Raw genomic sequence first — 14,783 nt, forward strand, 5'->3', positions numbered from 1 at the left:
GTAAAACTTGACATTATTAATTGCTGCGTTGGATTGCAGTAATTGCTGGATCTGAGCCATCATAAATGGTCCACCTAGTAATTAGTTCCACCCTATGACAAGTGGAAATGCCTGCCTTAAATTTAATTTAAGAATTTAAGGCTAACCAAAGCCACTAATTTAAGGCTGACAAAAGCAAACACTGCACGTCAAGCAAGACATGGAGAGAAATATGCACTTTCGAAAAACATGTCAGATAAACACAAAATGTGAGAGGAACATGCATTAAAATCAACATGCAGTGTTATGTTTTTTCCTTTTGATAAATAATTTCTTCTGCTGTCTCCACAATTTTACCTGGCAAATTTTAGAATAAGACACTGCTGTAAATTATCACTGTCAACCTGTGACACATGATCAAGATATGATTAGAACAGTTGAATTTTGGCTCAAAATCTTCCTGTACTCTTGATCAACAAAATAATAATGACACCAATTGTAATATTAATGTAATAATTATAAGTATGCATTATACAACATGTGGATGAATTGTACATGTGATGAGTGGTCAACAATTATATCTTGACAATAATTTTGTCTGCCCATCTCTTATTGATCTTGATCTATCAGGTCCAAAAGTTAAGCATCTTGAGATATGCGCCAAGGTAATATTTCCACCAAGTTTAGTGAAAATCTGTCCATGTGTTTTTAAGTAATTTTTTTACACACACACACATGGCTGCACAGTGTGTATAGGGTTTGTTGGTCAGACATTAGAAAGAGCACAGTAGACAGTTATTTTTACAGGATGAGCAGTATAACACAGATAAAGTTAACTGACTTTGGTGAATAAAATTGATGGAGCGACTAAGAAATACATAAATAATTAAAAAAATCCTGACGTATGGGATCCCCACTATACTGTTGACAGTACTTCAACAGTACAGTACTTCCTTTCTACTATTATCCTGCAACACATTACCAAAAGACTGGTTATGGTGATACTTGCATAAAATGGGAGGTGGGAAATACAATTTCTATATACCCACTGAAAAATGAATTTACAGCTCAGCCACTCCACAGACAAAGACAACTAATGAAAATCCATCGTCAACCACTTCCACTTGTTGATTGTTCTTTCATAAATGATCCTATATTTCACAGTCATATTTGTCACCGCATATAGAAAGGCAGCAGCCCTGATGGCTCAGCCCTTGGAAACCTGATTGTGCTGCTCTGTTCAATTACACAAAGCAAGGAGTTATTACCAGCTAATAGTCTGACAGCCTTAACATTCCACTCAGACTGACTGGCAGCTTAGTAACAGCACTGTAACAAAACCAGCTCATTCTCTTTGTGACAATTCAATGGGTGAAATGTCTACCTGCAATGTAATAATGTAATGTACCCCTAATGGGGGTTACAGGGTTGAAACCAATGTCTGTAAATTGAGATGGACGACATGACATGGCAGCTTATGTCATGTCGTCCATCTTTATTTACAGTTATTGCTTCCACACCATTCATTATCTATACTGCTTATTCTTTGAGGGTTATGGGAGTAGGATCTAGTCCCAGCTGACATCGGTCAAGGCGTGGGTACAACCTGGACCGGTCAACGGTCCCTCACAGGGTTGATATATAGAGACAGAAAAGCAATTGATGGGCACACTCACGCACAGGCATTGTGGAGCACGACTTGACTGTCCTATTTCGAATGCTCCTTCAAATACGATACCACCGCGATGGTTTAATTATCTAATTATCAGGCTTCAACACCGAAAAGCTTATGGTACACATGTTCAAAAAATTAAGGGGCATTAAAAAGTTATTTTATGTCAAATTGCAGCTCTGTTGCTAAGTGAGGACGAGACAAGCCGATGACATGAATCACAAATTTTCCATAGGTCAGACAGTTACATTTCGGTTTGGGATTGCGGTCTATGTAGCCCCAAAAGACCACCTCGAAATAAACAAAACATAAGCACTCAAAACATTTCATGAGGAAGATATGGCATTTAACAAGTGTACATACAGTGTTTTGTATTGAGGAATTTAATATCTTAGTGTCCAACTAACCATCAGAGCTAAGGCAGATGAGAGTTTTTCCCCAAAATATGAACTTCTCCTTTGCAAACAGCAACTACTGTTTGCACATGGCTATGTGCTACAGAGCTATGATAAAATCTGTTTGGGTGAACCGGCCCTTTAACTTTGTGACACTCCATTTCTCTCTCTCTCCCTTGCTCTCGTTCTCATTATTCAGCCAGGCTGAGAGCCTAGCTCAGGATTCAGGTGTACTACGGCGGAACAACATGGGGACACAGTGTGGCTAATGAAATATGTTCAGTGCAGTCAATTCTACACTTAGTGCCCACTCACTTCATTATCTTGCGGGTGGCCCATTCTAACCGCACACCCAGGTCTGGCTCTATCTGGCTGCTAGATCTATCTTACACCTCTGATGTGCTGGGCTGACATTTTCTGAAACTGCCTGTTTCTATTTATACAAGGTGTTTATCTCTGCCAGGCTTCCAGCTTCATTTCTACCTGCAATTAGTTGCCAGGTTTGAAATGGTTCACCTTCTAATTTCATGAGCACTTCTGGCAAGAGGACAGGCAGACAAAAAAAAATATCACAAGGTGTTCCATTTTAACATGACCTCTGAGCGAATAACGAGGTCCTTCAAATTGGCATTCTCACACACCATATGATGCAGATTTAACATGGCTTAGCTTTCAGCAGGTCTTCTGGCAAACAGCAATGTGACGCTTCTGGGCACCAGGCATTGGTTTAGCACACTGTAAATGTGGGTGTTTTTTTCTCAGTAAGTATTAATAAAACAGAATGTGACGAACAAGCACGGGAAACAAGCACAGGAGATAAAAAATAAAAAACTGGATGGTGTATCAATCTGTCATTTTTTGCCTCACCTTAGGTACTGGGGGGTGCTTTTTTTCCTGGAAGAGGAATAAACTCAGTGTAGTGCAATGATTTTAGTAACTCATTAACTCCAGCTCTTTTTGACAGTATGTATATTTTAATTGAAAAATTGGATGTCGAGGAGACTAACAAATTACAGTATTGGTTGTTTGTTCAAACCAAAGATGGATGACATGAAAACACCCCAGAAGTGAAGCCCCCTTGTGGCTGGTTGCAGTTTAAGTCATGAATAAAAATATAGGTTAATTTTTCCATGGATTCTGTCATTTTAGGTATAGTTCTTATTACACAGTGTGATAAAGGGGCGTTTCGGATTAATTGGGCTTCACTTCTGGTGAGCTTTCATGATGTCCATTTTTGGTTTGAGGAAACAAACAATAATGTAATTTGTTGGAGATTTTGAGTCTCATCAGCACCTAATTCTTCAATTAAAGTTGATGTATGTTGATGTGTTCATGTTTCTGACATGTTTCTGTTTGTTTTTTATTGTTTAGATATTTGATCCTGTAAAAATGGTGTGAGAGGTCATGTATGACAGCTGAGACTGACTCGAGGATGTATCGGCGGAACCTGGCTACCACGACTTCACTCCACAACACTACTGTGCAGGCTGTACAGACTGTGCCACATTCATCTTTATATACGGCCTATGGTTCAAACATCTATAATGACTTGTTGTGGCGATGTCATTACCACTGTTTTAGGCCATATTTCCAATCATCATTTCAAGTGTCTTGAATCCAAGAAAATGTCAAATTGACCATATGAGATCAGGACTGCTGAGATTTGTTTATACTTGGCCACAGGAAAAGCGACTCACTAATCTGGATCTAGATCCCTAATAATTAATCAATCTCATAGTGGTGACATGGGGTGTTAATGTCTGTACAAAACATTTCATAGCCATGGATTGCGTAGAGATATGAACGTTAAACCAACAAAGCCAATCAGACCCTGTTAACAGCAGGGCAAAAACTGAATAGAGAAAAAAAGAGAAGAAGCAATACAGTTTTGTAGATGTTTGTAAGTCCGTCATCAGCTGATGTCTCTTTGATCCACTGGACCATTCGTCTTCCATCAGTTAGCTTGTCTGTGTGGCGGGGCTGCTCGCACTCCACTCGCCAGCCTGCTGATCCCCTTGATTGACTTCGTGTTAGGACCTTAATTCTCGTCAATGCCACAGAGCTCCATTTCATGGGGATTAATTGTGCTTGGCATTCCAGACATAGACTAAAGGCTCAAAAGCCTGCAATATTCCGAGCAGGTTGCTTTAAATCCCTTTTGAGCGCGGTGCTGACTTTAATTCAATTTCAAAAACTGATAACGGCTGAGATTGATGAAGGCTGGATGGAATTTGCTTTATTGCCCTAAATTATAGGTATTAAGGTGGTTGAAGGCTGCATTTATCAGTCATGTATTGGCTTTTAATCATAATCTTTGGAGACGCAATGTGAATGCAGAAGTCAGGCAAGGGAGGAGGGAAAAATCAGTACCCTGGATCTTTGGATCTTATCACTGCACGTGTTATGTGAACATTACTGGGCCCCTCAGAGGAGCTTTAGATAATAGAAGATTTAGCATTGTATAATTGATTTCAGCTACTTTGTCTGAACCATCCATGAAAGGTTTAAACACTGTTTGACAGAAATAAACCTGCGTATGAGAAAGGTTACATAAAGCCAATACCCACATCCGTCTTTCTTTTCTCACCCTCTCACTTTTTAAGATTAACATTCTATTTGTTTATTTCTCTCCCCTGAGTTTGAGGGGGGGGGGAATCGTATCTGTAAAGTGTGTAAAGAGCACGGTGTTGGCGACAGCCTCCCTTTGGGTTTCTGACAGGGGACTTTGTAGATCACTGGGAATGTGCAATAGTTTACAGCCATTGGCATCATCTCCTGACAAGCCCCACATTTTAAAATAAAGACCCAATCAGTTCTCATTCAGCCACAGTTTACAGGTCATAAAGAGGTCTGATGCATTTCACTACAACCAATCCTCATCACTGCGGTTTTTACCCCAGATGCAAATTACAAGCATATATTCACAGAAACTCTACTCATCATCACTCTGCCTCAAGTTATTATAAATTCAGTGCTCAGTGTGGATTTTGTTTAAAGGAATAGTTTGGCATTCTAGAAAATAGGTTTATTTGCTTTCTTTCAAAGAGTAATCTGAGATGATCTAATCTTTCTTTGTACGACATGCCTTAAGGCACTTTTAGAGGAGCAACAGAAAATTAGCCAGAGGTTGTCATTTCAAAAATGATTGATGATTAATAACTGATGATATCAAGCTGACTATACAAGTCAATTACGCAACACAATTCTCACCAATCCTCATCTCTGACTTAATCTTTTTAGCAGAAATAGTTTTCGTTCACTAATTACTTGTGTTCACTTTTAATGTTTAGTTCTTTTGATCACTGTTAAGTGTCTGTCAGTAAAACTTAACACTTAAAGCCGAGCCATTCGAACCACAGGTGGCTGTCTCAATCAACGGTTCAAACACTGTGTGTGTCTGTATGAATAATTGACATTGTGGTTGTTAAGAGGTTTAGTTTTTGTATAGATTTGAAAAATTAGCATGGGCCTATAGATTCCCCAAGTACCGTCACGGGTGGCACCTTTGATTAGAGGGTGTTAACCTTTTAATATATATATAAATGTAATTACGTAGAGACATCCCATATAATTGGCACACATCCGAAATAATTGAAACACTAGGTGGCGTTATGAACCACGGGGTAACTTTAAATGTATGTTTTTTATAAATTTTTTCATAATTGTGACATGAAAAACAGCACTACAATTCTTCATTGAAAAAAACAGTCATATAATAAAGTTTACAGCTCCTAACAGAGATTTAATGTACACGATATTTTTAGTGTGAAAAATCTGCAGGAAGTATTGACAGTATCTTACCATCAAGGGTGACATAATAGAGCACTTTTGAGATGACACACTCCAAGTTATGATTACTAGAAACAATTTTATATCAATAGTATGAGTGAACGTTTTAAATATACATGTAATTTGGAAAATATTGGCAGTTGCAAAAAAATTGACTTTCAGCTTAGGTTTGTGTATGTGACCCATGTACCCCAGATCTTGACATTACACCCAATTAACAGATTTTATTTGAGACATTATTAGAATTGCAGCTTGGTTTCATGAATTTGCTGTAATTTGTTTTATTTTGGGAAAACAGGTATTAGTCAGTGCCTGAAATATGCCCTTCATGTGCAATAACTGTTTTGAAACAAAGCTGTCTTTGTGTACCTCCACCCTTTCCGAAACCTCACAGTGAAGTGTGCTTGTGTCAAGGACATCCTGTTTTATCACTGTACTGTTGCCTCGGTGCTCCGAGCTCCCCTAAACTGTTTCTGTGGAGCACCGGTTGCCCTCTCTCTCCCTTAATCCACCCTATGTGTTTGCCACTCTGTTTAAAGGCTGATCCAACTGGGGGGATTAAAAAGATTAGTCACCTTATACAAAGGTTACATTGGATGACATTTTACTCTCTATCGTAGATCTCTACTTCAGGAAGCAAACATCTCAAGAAGAAGTATTTCAGCATGATGGATGGAATAATAAACTGATATCTGGTATGTATTTCTGAAAGGTGAAAAGTGTCAGGCTGAGGACAAATTGAAATGTTTAAGGGGTGCACTTATTTTGCATAAACACACAAGATGGAGAACATGCTCATATTCCAAGACTTATTAAAGTCTAACTGAAAGCAGTGAAGGGCAAATCACAACAGCAAATTGGGGAATACATCAAAAAACTAAAAACTCTAACTTGTACTGGTAAAGGAGGCTGCCTACTACATTTATGGAAAAGGAAAAAGTGTGTTTTGACTTCTTTGTGGCACTGTCCGCTGCAGAGTCATCTGGAGGTGGTGGTGACCCCGGGAGACCTAAAAGCAGTACCCTGTGGGTTTGCAGGGCTGGCAAGAAACATAGCATTCATGAAAACAACTGGACAGCGCCAGGTCTGCTATGTGGCCCTGGTGATTAGTGCTACCGGAAGAGGAAACTGTTGCAGATTGTTTGTGACAATCACAGACAGCATGTGGGATGACCTCCATCATCGAGTGGGCTTTTTTGGGATGATGAAAACTAAAGGTGCACCAAACCTTTGTACCTACAACTAATCACCCCAACATGATTTTTGGAGATTAGAACACTATGATTTTTAAGGGGCATGGTTTCATTTCTTTTGTAAACTATTATAGCATTTCAGGTCATAACAGATTGTGCCATCCTTCACTACATTTACCTTCGGGCTGGAGACATCGTGGCCAAGGAGGATGAGCCTGAGGATGATGTGGTGGAAGATGAAGAGTAGAATGGTTTGGAGGTAGTTAGTGTTGCTCCCTGGCCTGACCAGCTGTCTGAAGAGGTGTCGGTTATCGCCTGACCAGGACTTTTTTAGACAAGCAAATAAGTAATTGGCAAGTTTTAAATTCCTTTGGAATCAAATTTTCTTAAAAAATTCTTAGTATTTAGTGGTATGTTTCCAATTTTAAGAGCAGATGGTTTGGCTGAAACTGTAATTCATTACGCTGACAGTGAATGCGAAATAACAGGCACCTGTTGGTATTGGTCTCTGTCGTCTGTGGTAGGTGCTCAGTGCGTAGCGTTTGGAACACGCCACTAATGCGGGCAAACTGAGTTTAGCTGTAAGCGGGTTCCTTCCTCTGTTGCGATAATAACAGTACTTTGCATTTTACCATCTGATATAAATGGCTGGAGATGGATTTTCCATGTCGAGACAAGTTTTAAAGAAACTAGTAATGCCTTCCTCTCCAGCAGGGTGGATGTCTGCATCTTGTGTAACGGTCTTCCCAAAAAGACCATTACACAACTTCAGCTGACTCACATCACTGAAGCCACAACTCATTCACATCAATCAATGCAATTGCAAAGCAAGGTTCTTAAATCATTACACTAGCATCCAGATACCTATAGGATTCAAAGGTCTTCTTGCTTGGGGCTAAAATACATTTGTGTTGTCCTTGAAGAATCTAAACCCAGGAGGATAGAAGCAGTCATCTGATACAAAAAACACCTCCAGTCAAAAGTTTAATGCTGGATGGAGCCAACTACCTGATGATTTCAAACTCTTGCCACATCAAAATCTAAACAGAAAAACTCAAAATAGGCTTGTGGTAATTTTTACGCCTTAATCTTAATCCATTTATATTCTATTTTCTATTTATTTAAAAAAATGTTTGTGATTCAGGGTTTCAATTCTTACGGTTTTATCAAAGCTCAAATGTTTTTTTTGCGTACGTTTGAAATGTTCCATAAAATAGAAGCTGCCTTGCCTTGCTATGCCTTGGAGCAGCTTGCTAAGCAGAGTTACCCGCAGCAAGGTGACTGTGACCGTCGACGCCCCTGCTGCTTTGAGTAAAACTGTCTTGGGCATGATAACTGTGTGGCATCTTTGTCGTTAAGGAGATGAAATAAATAACTTTGTTCACAGGAGAGCCCTTTGTCCGGGATGCCTCTTGGCTTGATGTAGCCTTGGGCGCTAAAGGGCAGCCTTTCAGAGGCACACACACGCTTACATTTGAGTGGTTTCATAGTGTATGTAAATCTAAATAAATGACATTCAGGGGTGCTGTATGTGAGAACACAGAAGTCCAAGTTAGTGCCACAGAGGTCCTCCGGGCAGCCCTCTAGTAAATCTCTGGAGAGTGTCCAAATGAGCTGATGTGAGAACACAGCAAGGGATCCTCCACAGGATTCACTTGAAAAAGCGGTGCCCTAACACATAGAAGACAACAATTAGGATTTCAAGAGAGCTTTTGATGATAAGGGCCGACACCGGTGTTGACGTCCTGTAAACAAAAACACGTGATCTCTGCAGCGGAATTCATACGTAACATCCTTCCTCTGACTCACCTGAACACTCTGGACATTTCTGTGTTACTGTTAACGTGTCTGAGCAAAGAATATCATGCTGCATTTTTCATGTGCAGACCCAATTTGTCAGACATCTTCGTAGTTCATGTCTGAAAGCGGCTTTTTTGTAACCATTATTTCTGCTGCTGATGTCAGAGGATTTTTCAAATCTGCTGAAAACAGCTGCCATCTGACTCTGTAAATAAATATGATTCACTGTGGGCTCATCACTATGAGAAAGCCTTTCTGCGTTAAACGTTAGAACTTGATTTAATAGTTAATGCCAAAAATTGCTGATCGATGTGGTCAGTTAACCAGTGGCAGATACTTGAAAACTAATTTGGAAGACGATGAAGCATAGTTTCTGCGCTTCTGCACTCCTGTCAATCACTCAGAGCTCTTTACGGCACACATTGCATTCACTCATTACCCTATTCATGCAACTTGGTGTTCAGTATCTTACCCAAGGACCTTTCCAAAATACCTGCTGCTATTAAGCATGTTAGCTTATCAGCAAAGCACACTAACAAAATGCTAAATAATGTCATTAATTCTTTAATTTAACACTATTGGTGAACTCATGTTGCCACTTTATTGACATTGGCTGCTGGTTTAGCTGTCAGTCAATCATGAACGAGCCTCGCCCACTCAGAGGCACGAAGGCTAGAGGAGCATTGATCAGTATCTGTTCATTTCATTAATACACAGAGATACACAACATACTTGAGAGCTGTTCCTCATTATGATTCATAACAGCGCAGAGTGATGACCTTTATGTGACTTTAAATTATGAGAAAATTAAGAATAAAGCGCGCGGCACAGACGTGACGATAGATGGTGTGTCGTCCTCAGGCACTCGGTTACAGAGCACACATGCACACACTCACTCACTCTCTGCATTTACACTGATGTTAGAGGGCAGTGACATGTGAACCATTGGATCCATGCCTCTCTGCAGTTGCTAATTAGGCCGATATAACCGGAGGCTGTGTGTCACATCAGACATGTGCTCTAAAGATTTTAAATTGATTATTCTAGTACAGAGTTTGTGATTAATAAATGTCATGTGTGAAAAATTGGAACCACAATACACAATAATTAATGCAGGGAACAAGGGGACTTCGAAGATAATTGCAAAACTCATTAAAGTGACATGAATTAACATGTCTGAGCACCGAAGATCCAAAACATGCTGCTTTTATTTGCAGTATAGTGTCGCATCTGTTGTGAGAAAGATACGATCCGTCAGAGACATTTTTCTGATGTTTAAAAATTGAGATGTATGTGAGAGAAAATCTGACAGCCTAATCAGGAGGGATGTCTGGATGCAAAGGGAAAGGAAAAATTCATATATGTGTGTGTGTGTGTGTGTGTTTGTGTGTGTGTGTGTGTGTAGAAGTTCTGCCCAGAGGACAGTCCTCATGGGGAACCATCATAATCCCTTTTTCTGCCTCCCCAGCCCCTGAAAGAGATTCTATAAATATATGATGGGAGTGAGAGAGGGAGGGAGGGGAATATCGAACATCTTGTCACATTGAAAGTCAGAGTTTGAAAATGCCAAAAACGAGTAAGGCGTTCAATGCGTGCATGTAAATCTATTTTCATTGCAACAGCACCAATCTTCATTTCTTATCTTCGGATTACGGATTGAGACATGCTGTACCTGGAAATTCTGGCTGCTGCTGCTGATGCTGCTGGAAACCTCAACCCACACAGGAATTTCAAACCTTTCATTTCACTCGCAGATTCAGCCCCAGTCATTTTCAGGAATCAATTAGAGCTGGTGCCGGCACTGTCCCATGTGTTAAGGGGATTAGTCGGTCACTAGCCCAGCTGCGTTCAGCTCCGCCTGTTCTCGAGGCTTTACATGCTGAAACAGGCTTTCTTTACACACAAGCAGATACAACAGATGGTAAGAAGAGATGCTAAAACTGAGCCCACTCATCTTCCCTCGACCAGAAACTGCAATTCACACAAATGATGTCTTTCTGAAATGGAGATGAGCTTGATCTTCTTGGCATGAGGCTGTGCATGTTTTAATTTTTTCAGGTACCGCTTTTTAATCATGATAATTTCTTGTGTAGAACGGATCAGGGGATTATAGAGCAGTGACTGTGTCCAAGAGAGAAGGGGTCAGAAGTTCAGCGCTACCCAGGAGTGTCAGGAGGTAGAGCTCTTTCCAAAATGGAGGCTGTGATGCTGTGCCAGAGCAACTGGGCCGCCCGACAAGCCAGCCAGAGCGAAGAGCTCGGTGCATGGCAGGAGATAAAGACATCCTGCTGCTGGTCGATTATAAGAGAGGATTGTGGTCCAGACAGACTGTCCGCATATCCAAACAAACACTACTAAAACACACACACTGTCCACGTGGTCACAGAGAGTAGTCAGGCGTTTTGATTCTCCTTGACCAGAACAATAACCTATATAACATAATACATTTATATAGCAGCTATTATATAGCACATATCAGTTGTCACTAGACAGTACAAGACATTTTATAGTGTGATTCGTCCTTTACATAAGAAACTCAGCAAAAAAAGGCACCAAAACATTGAGAGAAACTTCTACAACCACATAATCCACTTTTTCAAAATTGACCGGTGTTCTAAGTATGTTCCAAAACACAAGTTCCATGCACTAGTTGAATGTCACGCTAATGCCTCTTAGACACACCCTGTGGACTTTAAACCACAGGTATTGTTATGGATCTACACAGGGCCCACATTTGACATATTGTGAGTCCAGTACACATTCCTGTCAATGGTTACATTTTCAATTTACTCTAATGATTCACAAATGGAAGTAAAACCACCAAGAAGCACAGCAGTGTGCCAACGCAAGACAGGGAGAAAAAAGAAGCACATTAACAATGATGCAAACACTGCAGGCTTCAAAATGCTCACAAAAAGTCAGCAAATGGTTTATGAGGAAGGAAATACATTCAACATGTTTGATGATACATGAATACTGAATACAGATAAAACTCCACATCGATTCAATTCTTGCATTTCAATTCTTGACCTTTATTAGTTTTTCCACTTACAAATATTACATCATTTACAGAAATTTCTTCATTACCAACGTGTCCATTAGCAGTATTCTGCTTCTCTCCATGATTTTGGCACATCCACAGCACATTTTTTTTTATCTTGTGTGTGTGAGTGTGTGTGTTTTTTAACTGATCCCAAATTAAAGTATTCATTTCCACAGTGCTTCTGAGACCACACTTTCCCTGATATTCATTACTCAAATTATGCATATGACTGCGTAATCATAAATGGAAAAAAATTTGTAAGTAATTAGCTTTCTCACAAAAAGAATTACTATAACATCCCATAATGAGTGTTTTTTGATATTTCATTTTGGATTAGTACCCCGAAGAGACAAATAAAGTTCAGTGGATGCACGGAGAAGCATCTGATAAAGCAGCTCCCACTACAGATGTCAGAGAGCTTTTATTTTTCGACTGTGTAGTGTTTGTGGTGAGTTTCCAACAGCTTTTCGTTCTGTCTGTCTGTCAGTTTGGACCAGATGAATACGAGCGCCAGCTTGTTGCATCTTACATTAGGGATTTATCCTCATTTTCAACCAAAAAATGGATGATTGCTTTTCAGTGAATCAGAGGAGCACTGACTTATGTAACGACTCAGCATCTCTATTGAGGAAGTATGCTTAATTTGAATTGGGGTTTTCAAAGGCGCGGCCTGTTTGGCAGGTTAGCGTTGCCTGCTCAAGGACAGAGTCAGATCCTTTGAGCTGTAAGCAGAGCACCATTACCATGATACAGATAGATTTTTCCATCTCAGCTGACATTGACTGTTTTCCATTTATAACAGCTACCAGGGGCACAGCAGCAGAGGGCATGCGTTCTGTGCAACCAGCATGGGACCATCTCTATGACCCCCTAGAGAGAGATATGCTAACACATGATTCCTGCTGAATCAAACTCTGTGTCACACACGCTCACACACCACCCCCAATGACCTCCAGCTGAAATATGTTCTGTGTGTTTACTTCAGTGGTGAAATGTGACAAAGTGCATCCTCTACTACACTATACTGCTTTAGTACAATTTTACAACCTTTTTTAACTACAATATCGTATATTACATATTGAGATTACTTACTTTCCATGTGTATAGGAACTTTCTGTTCCGACTTCGTACACCCATGTATGTAGGTGCATATTAAGCTAACTTTGACATAACTACATTCAGCTACACTGACTTCAGACCAGAATTTGTTGACTGAAAAGGTGAATCAGTTTCCACTGTTTAAAGATACAGATGAGCCTGACCACACCTTTTTATGCATATGGATGATAACTGTGCAATTCAGAACCCGGCAAAGACAATTGCATTGTGCTTGGCGACACTTTGTACAAGGTGTAAGAATGAGCCCTACGGTTCTTCCTTAAAAAACAGTTGTTGAGTTTGGCAATAGTTTATCCATTAATTTTTTAAGTAGCATTACGTGTTCTGTAATTATACCCCTCAGGTCCCTGAGAAGAAACAACTTTATTGTGCCTCTTCACTGGAATCAACTAGAGACTGTGAGCTCAATATAATAACAACATTTAACCAGAGTGTAGTTAATTGAAGATTGACAGTGAAGTGAAAACTGAAACCTCCTAAACATGCATTCTGTATTTTTTCAACTATATGAAAGCAAAGCTTAAATCATCATAGTGGCGTTTCACAAATGTTTTTATAAATATGTCTATGCCATCTGCACCTACATCCTCAGGGAATCACTTACAAAAAACAGTGTGTAGTTGGGTCCCCTTGGCAAGAGTCGGATGTGCTTTTCTCAAATGGTTTCATGCCAGTAACTTTGTAGAGTCCAAACAGCTAATATTATCCAGTATTTTACAAAAAATATCAAGTGAAAAAAGGTAGATCAAAAATCAGACCCCAAAGTCCAACAGCACAAATTGGTCAGATTGTGGTTAGATGGTTAAATTATGTTTTTTGGATATGCTCGAGACCTGTCCTGTCCAGTGTGAGCTTGGCTTGGGATTGGCTCCAGTCCTTAAAGGAGAAGCGATGTAGTTAATAGATAACGGAGAAAGGATGGTTAATAATAATAATAATCATAATAACAACATTTTCATTTAGTGCCTTTCAAGGTATCCAGGGATTTGAAAAATAAAAAAAATTAAGTAATACTTGACAGTAGTTTACAGTTTAGCACAGTAATTACAGTTGAAGGTTGTATACTGCACAGAAAAAGGTAAGATTAAGCTGTCATTATGGGTGAGGCAGCCAATTTTTGTGGCTGCGAAAAGACGCCTGATCGAAAAAAATATTCCGTTGTTTTTTGTTATTTTATTGATATAAACTCTCTGGAGGTGCATATGAGTTGGACATAATTGGCAGGATCTTTACATTGAATAGATATTGATGTGTGGAAAAGGAAATACTTTGAAGAGAGACATTTCTAGCCTGAGCCTGCAGGATTTCCAAGTGGACAGGCATTCAGATATGCAGTCTATGATTCAGACCAAAAATTGCCTTGCAGCTGCATTGGGTGTGCTATTCTGGCAAAAGTACCAGTGTGACAATAAAGCATAGATACATAAAGCAAAGTGAGTGGAATTTGGGCGTTGTCACAAATTACATTTTACATTTTGACCAGGCTACCTGAAACTTACAGTACTCAGAACTTTTTTCAAGGAACTAAAAAGTTCCTGGAAACTGTTGTTTGTCGGCAGTTCCTCTGTGATATAAATACCAGGCGATATTAGAAAAATGTGTCTGCTGACATATGCACAACCACTACAAGAAGCACTGCAATAGATCAGGCTGCAGTACTACAGAAGACTATGAAACAATGATGCTACATTAATGAAGCATCACAACAGCCACATATAGCATGGAGGAGATTCAAATTGTGCTCCTGTTGATCATGATTTAGTGCTTGGCCATTATTATTATTTAGTCAATGC

This window comes from Pleuronectes platessa, chromosome 17 (genome assembly GCF_947347685.1).
Source record: "Pleuronectes platessa chromosome 17, fPlePla1.1, whole genome shotgun sequence".
NCBI classification, from domain to species: domain Eukaryota; kingdom Metazoa; phylum Chordata; class Actinopteri; order Pleuronectiformes; family Pleuronectidae; genus Pleuronectes; species Pleuronectes platessa.